The sequence below is a fragment of the Episyrphus balteatus genome, chromosome 4 (genome assembly GCF_945859705.1).
Source record: "Episyrphus balteatus chromosome 4, idEpiBalt1.1, whole genome shotgun sequence".
NCBI lineage: Eukaryota > Metazoa > Arthropoda > Insecta > Diptera > Syrphidae > Episyrphus > Episyrphus balteatus.
Window position 1 is genome coordinate 37,329,524 of NC_079137.1, and position 12,933 is coordinate 37,342,456.

Genomic DNA, 12,933 nt, shown 5'->3' on the forward strand with positions numbered 1-12,933 from the left:
CCAACATTTTTCTTCATATTACCTATTTAATTTTCATACCAGTCCAACTAAAAGTACAAAATCGTATCAGATTGCAGTTGTCTTTAAAGCTGAGTAATTAGAAATAGTGAGCGGGGTCTAAAAATTTAGTCAAGTTTCGGGTCTCGAATTGGTTAGCTGTCTTAAAAAATCCTTCTAATTATGTTGATTTTATTGGAAAGTTAGCCAAGAAAAATTTCCCTAATTAATTTTAACTCATATTTCTAAATTTTCGGCCCGAAAATGATGCTAATATTAGGCACGTTCAAAAACATCAGGGAATTCATTTTAAAGTAGCTGATGTTACTGAATGTACCCATTAAAATAAGTTGGACTTTTTGGATTGATTCCACATGATCGGAAATGAGATTTTTAAATGAGAGAGAATTCAAACTGAATTGTTTGTTTTTATCATTTAACGACAGAGAAGACAAAATATGAAACACCTAAGTATAAAGTGATGTGGTAAAACTAATTTATTTTCCTATCTCCATTTAGGCATTTCAATTCTTTTTCCATGAAACTGATCGACGATGTAGCATTTTGGATCAAGAATGCACAAAGGTGCATTTAATCCAATATCTCGGAATCATTCCATGTTACAATAAAAATTAAGGTTTTTTACGGGAATGTTTTTTTCTTAATTATGTACCCCTACCTAACATTAGGTAGGCTTTTAATTCGATACATTTTTTTTTACGGGAATTCGATATTTTATGAACTTGGGGAAATTTTTGAAATGTGTTTGAACTGCATTGTCTTTTCAAATGACATTAAACATATTGTGGGGTGAATGAAGGAACTAAGACTTAGTTTATTTATTTTAAATTAAATGAAGTCTGAATTAATTAGAGTTTACTGAGATTAGATTTTTAAAGAAATCAGTTTGAATTTTGTTTATTCATTTTAAATTACAAAAGAATTTTCAAATACGTTTCTTAATTCAAACATAAACTTAAATTTAATTTTTAAAAATACATATTCCTTTAACATAAACATGCGTTCATGAAAACCGCATAATGTTAAATACAAATTTTTCAATCAAATAAAGATATCAGCGCAAAATTTTAAACGATTTAGTAAATTGCTAAAGCCATTTAGTAAGTTACTAAGTTAAAAATCAGTCTTTTTGGTTTAGTAACTTACTAAAATGGCTTAAGCAATTTATTAAATCGTTTAAATTTTTGCTCCACTGTTGAGTGCCCCGTAGAATTTAACAAGTTTTTCTTATAGTAGGGGAGCCCAGGAAGGGATTTCGCGCGTTACTCGAGCGCGTCAGAAAATCATATGGGGAGAAAGCTTGTACTCAGTAATGTACTCCTACCAAATATAAAAGCTTGATACAGTGGTTTGCGTTGTGTGCAGCCCGTCAGATTAGTAAAAAAAAATCGATCCTCGGAAATACTCGAGCGCGTCAGATTAAGAAACGGTAGGTTAAGTACATCTAGAAAAGTGTATATTTCAATAATCTGACAATTTGAGCGTGGCATAAGAAAATGGGAGAGGCACAAAGTTGTAAAAAAAAACGTCACCTCGAAATACTCGAGCGCGATTAACTTTTTTTTTTATTCTGAAGGGAATTTTATCAGGAACACGAAAAACATAATATAATCTGACGGTTTTCATGGGGCAATATAGCCAAAATTATCGATAAATCATGAACGTACAGTAAAAAAAAATACAATATTTTGGTTCGTGTTGCTGAGTTTTTAACGTTTTTGTCGAAATATCTTAATTTTTTTTGTCTAAACCTAATCTAAAGAATTCATTAAATTGGATAAAAAATAACGTGTCCCAAAAGACGTTTTATATGGAATTTACTATAGGAGAATATCCAGTCCGGTCCAACACTCAAATTTTTGTATCGAGGTATAACGTGACATTCTTAACTTTATAGCAAAAGCCCCATCTTTAATAAATATAGAAGCTCTGATCGTCTGGTCATTACGTAGTGTTCTTAGATTTGGGGTATTTTTTCTTTCGTTAAAGACCAGACGAGCAAAACTTATGACTTTAGGTACGTTTACTTTTAAATAATATAATATCATACGAAAGAAAGATTATCAAGTAAGTATCATAACCATTTTTGCTTACAGAAACACGAGATGACGACAAAGTTGAACAAGTGGAAACCAACCTGGAAGACGAATCCAGTTATTATGAATATTAAATTATTATTGATTGACCTTTGTATATAATATGTATATAATGTAAATTTTGTATTACATCCAGTAAGTAATAACCAGAAGAAACGAAAAATATTGTTATATTCAAAAACTGTCTAATTTTTTTTTTTCAATTTTGTTTTTATTGAACTTGTTATTTACAATTGACTTAAAATTAACTTATGTCTAAGATTCATTGATAGATACAAAATTTTGTTGGCACAGAGGGGGCCTAACCTTATACAATGACTAAGTTATAAAATATAAATAAATATTATACATGGATAAACTTAATTTAAAGTCTGCTGACTAGTTTGTCCTCGGGGTGTTCAGACCCGGATGTCCAGTTGTGGGGTTGGTTGAGTTGGGTTGGTTTGGTAAAAACTGTCTAATTTTTTTTTTAAATTGTCAGATTAGCAATACACCTTAACATAATTGTCAGATTATCATTTAGGGTGACTCCAACATCGAGCTGAACCTACAGTAGAAAAATCTGACGCGCTCGAGTAACTTAAGTTAACAATATTTTTTTACATTTTCAAAAATGATTTATAAGTGTAGGCCACGTCCAAATCGTCAGTTATTCAAATTGAACACTATTAGGAGTTCACTGAACGTACCCTCTCAAAATCTGACACGCTCGAATAACTTTTTTTTTTTAATTTTTTCTACCGCTTTTTGTAGCCACCCACCACTGTCTTATCGTCAGATTAATATTTATCGGTTATCACAAAGTCAATGCGAGTATACCCTATTAATATCTGACGCGCTCGAGTATTTCAATGTGGCAGTTTTTTTTTTACATTTTCTTAACGTGTTTATAAGCTCTTATCCCCACTTAAATTTAAAACTTTCATATACTTTTTTTCGTTTTAGAACCTAATCTTCGCAATCCAATAGGTCCCCATGGCGCTCGAGCAACTGCAAATTTAGCATCTCAGGCTCCCCTACTATTACTATTCTAACTTGTTCTGACGTTTCTCACGAAACTGTGCTGTCCTGTCCTGTTCTGATCTAGAAAAATCCTCGTTGAACATACTTTATGTAGTTTCGATAGTTTGTCACAAAATTGTTGCACTTTACATAGTGTAAGATTGTATTCTCTTATAACTCATTTCATTACGTAATGCAGTTTTCATAAAATGCTTTTTCATTAAGATGCCTCTATCATTTGACAAACTAGAAAGAAACGTTTCAAGGTTAGGACATAATATGCATAAAATTTATTAAAAGTTTATCCACTTTTATGAACAAATAATGTACAACGTCGGCTTAGAGTGTAAACCTGCTAACTCCACTTTTACACTCGTGACAAAATTGATAAAAAATAAAATATTTCTAAATGTTTCAATAAATTCAAGACAGCATAAAGTTATTCCTTAGATTTCATACTATTAATAAAAGAATTGATAAGACTTGAAAGCTTTTTGTATTTTTAATCAATTTTTGAAATCATTTGTATATGGAGTTTTCAGGTGGGAGTTAGCAGACTTACACTCTAAGCCGACGATAGGTATTATGTGTAACATATCCTCTATATTCTTACTAATCGATTAGATAAATGAAAATAAAGTAGCTTTACGAGTTTGACTGTGCGGTAAGATCTTGACCTCTGACAATTGGAGGCACTTTTCCCGTCCAATGGGAAACATAATTAAAAAATTAATTAGGTTCATTGGATTAATAAATATGCAATTATAGCTGCAAAACAAAAGAGTTTTGATTAAAAAAAAAAAAAATATTGTATGCCTCGACTTATCCACTATTCTCCTATAATTCGCTAAGCTATATCAATGTTAATGTAGAAGAAGCTTTTGTATACATATGCAATGCAAATGTATGGTTAGATCGTGACCGTTGACAATTGGAGGCACTTTTCCCGTCAAGAGGGGAACCTTACAAAATTCTCCAAATCTAAATGCAAGAAAGTTTTCCCTCGCAAAATTCAGAAGATGGTGTATTGATATAAAGGTTTAACTATTAAATAAAAGTTTCTTAAAACAAATAAACAAAATTAAAAAAAAAAAAAAATAATGATAAATTCCAAAAAGACAATTTATAAACAGGTAAATTATGATGTTACACTAAGAATAATTATAAAATGCAATTAATATGTAATTTTTTTTTTTTTAATTTGTAATAAAAAAAAACTGCGTTCAATCCTATTAACAAGCTGGGTTTATATTTTTTATTTAAAGGGATAAAAACAATGTTCCAAGTTAATAAGTGAAATGTGATACAAAAGATGTGATTAAACTTATTTAATTTCATTCATCTTATATAACTTCACTATGATCTGGAATATTAATCAAAGATTTAAAGTAGCTTCTTTTCTTGAGATGGTTTACCTACGTTTTAATTGATTGATTGAGTTTGTTCTTTTCCTAATTACAAATGCTTAATTTATTGTAATCATTATATACAAGTTAAATAATCTTTCATTTAAAGTTTTCCTCAAACAAGATTATTAACGGAGTACATAATGATTCTATAGATAAAAGTGCCGGTGATTATATGAAAGTGGTCTAAGTCACTGTTAAACACAAATTAATCAAGTTACTGAAAAAAAGAATTTATAGGTACAAATTTTAACGGGAGCTCTTTGTTGAAATGCAAAACTGTCATTTATTTGTCCTTTTGAAAGTAAAAGCAAAATAATGTTAAATTCTTATTAATTTTAGATATTTGAATAAATTTTCGAATATGGTACCTATTTGTAAATAATTTTTGAAATGCAGTTAGCAGATTTTCAGTCTCAGTCGTCGATATGAATATATAGATATTAATAAATTAAGGAATTTCTTTTAAATAAATTTCAAATGAAAGCTTTTTTTGATGGGGTTAAAAATGAGAAACTAACATAGAAGTACATATAGAAGCTGAAGCGATTTTTTTTTAAATTGGATTTTAGAAGAAATTTGATGTTATTCTTAGCATGGCTCTAACTATTTGATTAAAATTTTTGTGAGTAATAAACATTTACTGTAGCCTATAATACGCTTGACTTTTCATAATCAGCTTAAATTTTTTTTGTCTCGATTTAGGTGGTTTTAGCCTATAAACTATAGGCTATATATTAATTTGGTGCAAGTTTACTCAAAAAGGCATTATAAGATCGCTCATGCCTCGACATAGGCGGTTATATGGCTTGTGACCACAGCATAAGTGGTTGATTTGCTTACAGTACCTATTTTATACAAAAAAAAAAAAAAAAAAAAACAAAATAAAAACACTAAAAACTACCTACATTTTCGAAATAGTTTTCCATAAAAGTGTTTTTTTATCACACTATCTAAATTTTATGGAAAAATTCCTTCGAAAAATAAAACAGTTTAAACTTTTCTAGGTATTCATAATTTTTTTTTTTTCAAAATTTGAGCTCACATTCCTTTCTTGTTAAATATTATGTTACCCATTGAATTCTGAAAGCAAAATTTAGTTTAATGTTTGTTTTTACATTGTTTCAAACTCGGAAAGTTTTAATTTAAGGCTTACAATTAGTTCCAATGCATGGGGATTGACCATAATTTTTTTCTGTTTCAAGCCAAATTTTGGGAAACGAAATCTCAAACATAAAGATTTTTTAGAATATACTAACATTTGAAATGAGTTTTCAAAACAATTTTTTTGCATAACATTAAACTTCGAAGAGAGCAAAAAAAAAAAAATAAAAAAAAATGATCTTTTAATATTTTATCTTATATTCAATAATAACAAAAACAAAACAAAAGGACTGAAACTCTCAAGAGATTTCGTGGGTTTATTGAACTTTAAAAGTCAAACTTAAGATAAGTGGTTTTGTCGATACTTTTGATTTAGCGTTTGATTTCCCAAAAACACACCACTATAATTTAAATGCTAGTGGAATATTAATTTCGTTTTTGCTTCTGGCTGTAATGAAAAATATGCAACTTTGCCTTAAGATAAAATTTTTCATACTCACTTATTCATTCCATCTCGAATGTTTGGGACTTTTTGGGTATTACTAAGTTATGGGTTCCTATTTCTCATTTAGAATACCTATCAGGGGCGGATCCAGGATTTTTTTCTGGGGGGGGCACAAGGGACGGATTGGCAAAAAAAAAACAGCAATAACAGTTAGAAATAAAGTGAAGTACCATACGACTGACTAACAAGCAGAAAATTTTAACGACCCACAGTGGTCTAAAACCTGGCCAAAAATATTTAGGCACATTTCCCACATCAAATAGGTACCAAATGACCAAAAAGTTATTCGGAAGGAAAAATTTTCATTTTCTTGTTACAGTAAAAGCCACTTAAGTGCTAACCCTCTTACTCCTGGATTAGCCGGAAGAAAAAAAATATAAAAAATCAGAAAATGCACGTACAATTCTGTGCTATATTAAAGTTAGTAATCTATTCTTTGTTTAATTTTTTGACTTAAGTTGTTTCACCAAATAGATTTTGAGAAATTAAGTTTTAAAGATGAAATTTTGAAAAAAAAAAATGTTTACGTTTTTTAATTGATTTTGTATAAAATTTTGCAATATTATGGACATAATTATACCATTAGTTAATGACCTAGTAGTTTTTAGTCAAATACTAAAGACTTCATTCTAATAAATATTAAAGTTCCTAAGAATAACAAAAAAACTGAATCCTACTTTTTTGCCGGGAAACCCAGTTTTTTTTTTTATTTGCATTAACCTTTTGTAACCCAAGGTCGTAAATTTAAAAATTATTAAGTCAATCGATTGGCCTTTATCTTTAATAAAACACGTATTTTTTAAAAATTCAATAAAGTCATTATTTACTTAGTTATTTCGATATTTTGGGAGTAAAAAAAAGTTTAAATAATTTATTTTTATATAAAAATTCAAAAATTCAAGCAAAAAACTATCTAATATTAATTTTTAGGCACTTTCCTAAAATCCAAAAATAAAACCCCGTGGGGTTTACTAACAAAAACTATTTTTTTTCTGAATTTCGTAGTTTTTATACAAATTTGCTTATTTTCAAAAAAAGCCCAACTTTCAACATTAACTGTCAATTAAAAACTATTGGTGCTATTTATTAGAAATTTGAAGTACTATTTCGATAAAGCAATACTTAAAGATTATAATATTAGAAGCTTCAAAAGAAAAAAAAAATAGTTTGTAGAGCTTTTATGCAATATTTTTCGGTTTGTTACAGAAATGTCACATGGGGCTACAAGGGGTTTAATTGTTTTATACCTCAAGAATATTGTGTTCAAATCGTAGGTCTCTTGGAGCCAAATTGACCAAGTTATAAGTATTTTAATACTACCCTTAGGAACGTTTTAGTCTTTTAGTCCAGAGTTCAAAACTTTAAATCGTTATCCCCACAACTAATGTTTTCAACGCCGGTGCTCCTCATAACTTCAAAACTACTGCACCGATTCTTTTGAAATTTGGAACACTATTATTTTTACATATTTTTAGAGGTATCCCTGGAGAAATTTTCTCAATAAAATAATATTTATAAAAATCTATAAGTAAGGGTCGCTTTTGAGGAGTTTTTTTTCAAGGGGTCTTTATTTTCGGGGTGCAAACTTGGGCAAACTTCTGAAATGCAAGTTTGTTCTACATATATTGCAGTTCTATAATGTATAGTTTATGCAATTTTGTGACGTGTTCCGCTATTTTAAAAACACTAATGTTGAAAAAAAAACAACGAAAAAAGTGCAAATTTTTTAACCCCTCTGTATGAAAAAATAGAGTTGCATATAGGTACAATTATTTTTTTTATATCATTCAATGTCATTCGATGTCCATATCAAAATTTTTCACCAAAATCACTTTAAAAATTCACTTTTTTTTAAATCGAAAAATCGTTTATTTATTTGTGAGGTGGAGCTTTTCATGGGAAAGGGATGAAACAATCAACAAAATTCGCATTTTCAGCCAGAAATAGACAAGAATTTTACTCAAGTTCTTTCTGTTATTATTCATATATTTTTAAAACTCTTATAGTTTGATTTCCTTTAAGTATGAACTTTAAGTTCTGGGGGGGGGGGGGGGGAACGTGCCCCCGTGCCCCCCCCCCCTAAATCCGCCTATGATACCTATTGAACTTCTTTCAAGAGTCATGAAATTTGTTTGCTATAAAAAGGAGAAAGTTCAAAAATATGCTATTTTTTAACAAAATAGATAGATACATCCTTTTGTATTACAAGTAAAACTAATAAATGCGTGATGTGTTTCAATCTATTTGAAAATAAGTTTTCAATATAACAATTTCTGCTTTTTCAATGCTCGTTGATCTCAGATACATATTTCTTTTTTTTTCAGAATCCAAAATTAAGAAATTTAGGTACAGTTTCTGCATGAAAGAAAAACTGAACATTAATTTCAAAAATGTCTTCATCATCAGAAGACAATTAAGAAAAACAAAAAAACCTTAAAATGTATGTTCAATTTTCCTACAACATTAAGAAAGGAGTCATCATAAAACGCGAGGACTAAAATTCGTATCTAAAAAGGATACAACTAATAAATCACTATGGGTGCGGATCTTGTTAAATCTCTTAGAAAAATATTTCTATTCCGAAACAAAACAAAAAATAATTCGCAAATCTATCACATGAATATGAATAATGCTGCAGTCTCCTTCAAACTCAAAAACAAAAATATATTTATGATCCTTCGTTCCGTGGAATGCGTGAATGAGTTGTAAAATCGTCGTCTTAATCCTCGTCGGCCGTCATAAAATTTTGCAATTCAAAATTATTTACTATTGTTCTGATCGTGAAATACCGTCGCGGAAATTTGTATCCCTTAATATGTATTTTATTACAACCTCGGGAAATTTGGGTTTTTGTGTTGTTGTATGGATTTGGAAGATTTACTGCATTTTTTCACTATCGCGACATTGGTAATGGATACAAAAGTACCTTACCTTCCGTATATGACCTGTCCCAGGTATAGAACAAGTCACCTTCGCCAGCGGCAATTAAGGTGTACATGAAAGTAATTAGTGAGATATGCCAGTGACTCGAAATTAGTATAAAAGATCCCGACTTGAACTCGAAAGTTATCAGTTGCATTTCAGCCTTACAGTGTGATAACATACAAAGTAAAAGTAAAAAACTCATTCTATTCTAAGACGAACTTTGTTCAGATGGTGTTATGAATAACGTTTCTTAAACATACGGTCATCACTGGGTAAAGTTTGTCTTAAAATGGCTTGAGAATTGCAATAGTTCAAAAGTATTAAAAATATTCAAAAGTATTTGAAACTTCTGGAGACTCATTCTACTCTGGTTGGTGTTTTAAGTTCAAGTTTCATCACTGGGTTGAATGTGTCTCCTGAGTTTTCAAAAAAAATCCACGGTAACTATAAAAATGCAGTGAAATTAACTAAAGAAATAAAAACTTAAAGTATCTTGCGGCACAGTTTATTCAGTATGATGGTTGAAAATCTTATCACTGGGTAAAATGTGTCTCGTGAACTTTTCGAAAATCTTCAGTGATCAATTTGTTTAAGTTAAATTCATAAATATTTTGCAAGATTGAAGGGCGCAATTTGTCCATTTGGTGGTCTGAATTTATCTTCATCACTGGGCAAAGTGTGTCTCTTGATCTTGATTTCAAAAAATGCAACAAAGATTTAGTGTGCAAATGTGATATGTGATATAAAAATTTCAAACAAAATATAAAATAAAAACAATTTTAAAATTAAACAGCGACTGTTGGGATAGTCCCTTTTTCAAAAAAATATATTTAATATTAAAGTGACTAGACCGAACACTCGTGCTAAAATTTTAAAATTATCATCAAATATTTTTTAAAAAATAACAAAAAGCTGTGATATTCATTGTGATAATTATAAATATATAAAAAAAAACCGCAAGCAATTAACTTCTTTGGTGGTCTAGCTTTAAGTGATCGTGTTTCTCATAAAGCTAGACAACCATTGAAGTTCGTTGTGGGAACCAACCTAAATACAAAATTTTATTAAGTTTTTGTTCTTGTGATATGAAATAAACATTTTTCATTGAAATCAAAGGAACGATCGTTGTGATATGATAACTTTAAAAAGCCATATCACAGTGATTTTCCTTTATATTTCGGTGTTAATACTCAACATTATTTAATTTTCTATTTACATATATTTTTGTTTAATTTTGTGAATTAAAAAAAAAAAGTTGAAGTGAAAAATAAAAGTATTAAAAATGTAAAACATCGTTTCAAATAAGAGAACTGTTGCTGGGATGTATTTTAATAATATTTTTATTATATCACAGTGGCTGTTCTTTTTATTTTAGGCGATGTCAGCAACGTTATAGTGATTTTAACTATTAATTTCATTTGTTTAAAAATATTTTATATTTAAAAATGTGCTTACAAAAATATTCTTTTAAAAGTGAAGGGAACTGTTATTGTGATTTTTTTATTAATTTTAACAAATATCACAGTGGCTGTTCTTTTTAGTTTAAAGAATCTCAACAATTGATCTTTTAGCCTTTATTAAGACTTTATCTTCAACTTGATATAATCATCTGCAAGTAGAGGAGTAATTATGTTAATTCAATTATAAAACAGTTTTTCTATACAGGATTTCCTTATTTGAAATTTTGAAAATATTTTTCTTTTTGTGTAAATATGTATTTGCTTCCAAAACATATAGGTAACATTTATAAATATTTTATTTCGCACTATGTGTTTTTGAGTTGCAATTTTATTTGCTTAAAAAAATGTTTTTATATTTAAAATTGAAATTATATATCCTTTTTTACCGATTTAACTTTAATATAAATATTAAAAAATTAATATTAACACAAAATGAAGAATATTATTTGGTTTTATTGTGAAAATATAGGTACCTACGCTTTTTTGTTTCAAGTAAGCTTGAATTTTTTTTAAAGCAAAATCGGTTGAAACTTTTACTTAAAACTTAGCTACTATTGCAGAATAATAACATCAAAACGGATGCCACCAAAAGAACGCATTTTAGGGATAGATTTCTCAGTAATTAGGTGTTTATAATTTTTTTAAATAAATAATATTTTCCTTAGGATAAAAATACTAATTGTGAACAAATTTATGAAATACCTTAACTATTTACGGAATATTCATCAAATATATCAAATTTGGTAAAACTAGCCTGTTGGGTCGTTTTTTGTTTACCTTTTATCAATTGCAAACATTTAAGTTTAATTTTCAACTGTTTTTTTTTTTTTTTTATTTCAAAAATATTAATTCAGACTATTATGATCATGTTATGTAGTTTTGCTTACCAACCTGGACAAAGTTTTAAAATTTGTCCACATTGACATCGATTTAGACCATATACATTATATTTTTGATTAATATACCTACATTTCTAAAAAATATTAAATAAATTGAAAAAAAAAAATGTTTTTATCAAAACACAGAAATGCTTTATTTCATCCAAAACTACCACCCAATCGTTAGCTGAGCGAAACTATATATCGTCCCGTTTCTGCTTGAACCTCGTAAGTACATTTTTGTTTAAGATTTTTTTTTCTGTTAAAATTTGCTCTAGAACTTAAAAAAAGAATAGATACAAAGGTTTTAGTTTAGAAACAACTCAATCAATATGTCATAAACATAACTTGATTTCCTTTTGTTCAATTCATAATTTTAATTTTTAGAAAAATGTATATTTCTTTTAAGAACAGAACAAAATTTGCTATGTTGATACGTGGTTCACGCAGAAACGGGACGATATTTGGTGTTTTACCCAAATTTTCGAAAAAAAAAAAAAAATGTAAACGAGTTTTTTACTTTAAAGTGATTTTCATACAATTTTTTTTTTGGATTTGGAATTAAATATTGTAGTAGAGTAACTAAAGCAAATAATTAGGGAACCCGGCCGAACAGCTCTGATTTTGACTATTTTTTTTTTTCAAACGTAGGTAATTAAAAATACTTTAAAGTCTATAGATTAAAAATTGCCGATGTTTCCGTATTGTTTTTTAAAATTAAAATTAAATTTTTTTTGAACAAAACCATTTTTTTTGTTAAAATTTCATAAAACAAATGATAGCAAAAGATTCTCTAGGTAATTTAAGGAAAAAAAATATAATGGAGTAAGGGACAATCTTCCATCGTTTAAGCGATAAATGCAATTTTCTCCCAATCTGACTTCAAACACAAAAAAAAATATTTTGAAAACAACGGCAACACCTACAATATTTTAAAAAACATTTTTAAAAAGCCAGAAGCTCATTCTTATCTCTTAAATTTAAAAACACTAAATTTAATTAAGGGTTTTTGAAAAAATGGTCCTCAAACTCAGAATTACAAAAAAAAAAATGTTATTAAAAAAATTTAAAATTACTTTTTTCCAAACTTTTTCTATTTTGAAAAAAAAAAAAATTAAAAATTACTTCAATTTCAATGGGGTTTTTTTGATAAAAACTGAATGTTTGCATTGAAATAATTAATTTTCTCAAAGACTTTGGTAAATAAGAACTTTAAATTTTTGCTATTTAACTTTCAACAGTAAGGGTTATTAAATGAATAAAAAATAATTTTATATTTAGATGTTGAACTTTAAAAAAAAAAAATAATTTAGATTTTTTTTCAAAACTTCTATTAAAAAAAGTTCTTTGAAAATAGGTACTTTTTAATTTTTTTAATAAATCGTAATACATATTGACATTTCCTTTTATAATTTCAAATCATAATAAATGAATGCATTTTATATTACGAAAAAATTTTAAAAACCACATGTTAAAATTTTTTCAATAATTTTTTTTTTCAAAAATCTGAGTTCAGTTACCATTCTTTCAAAAGCTTTT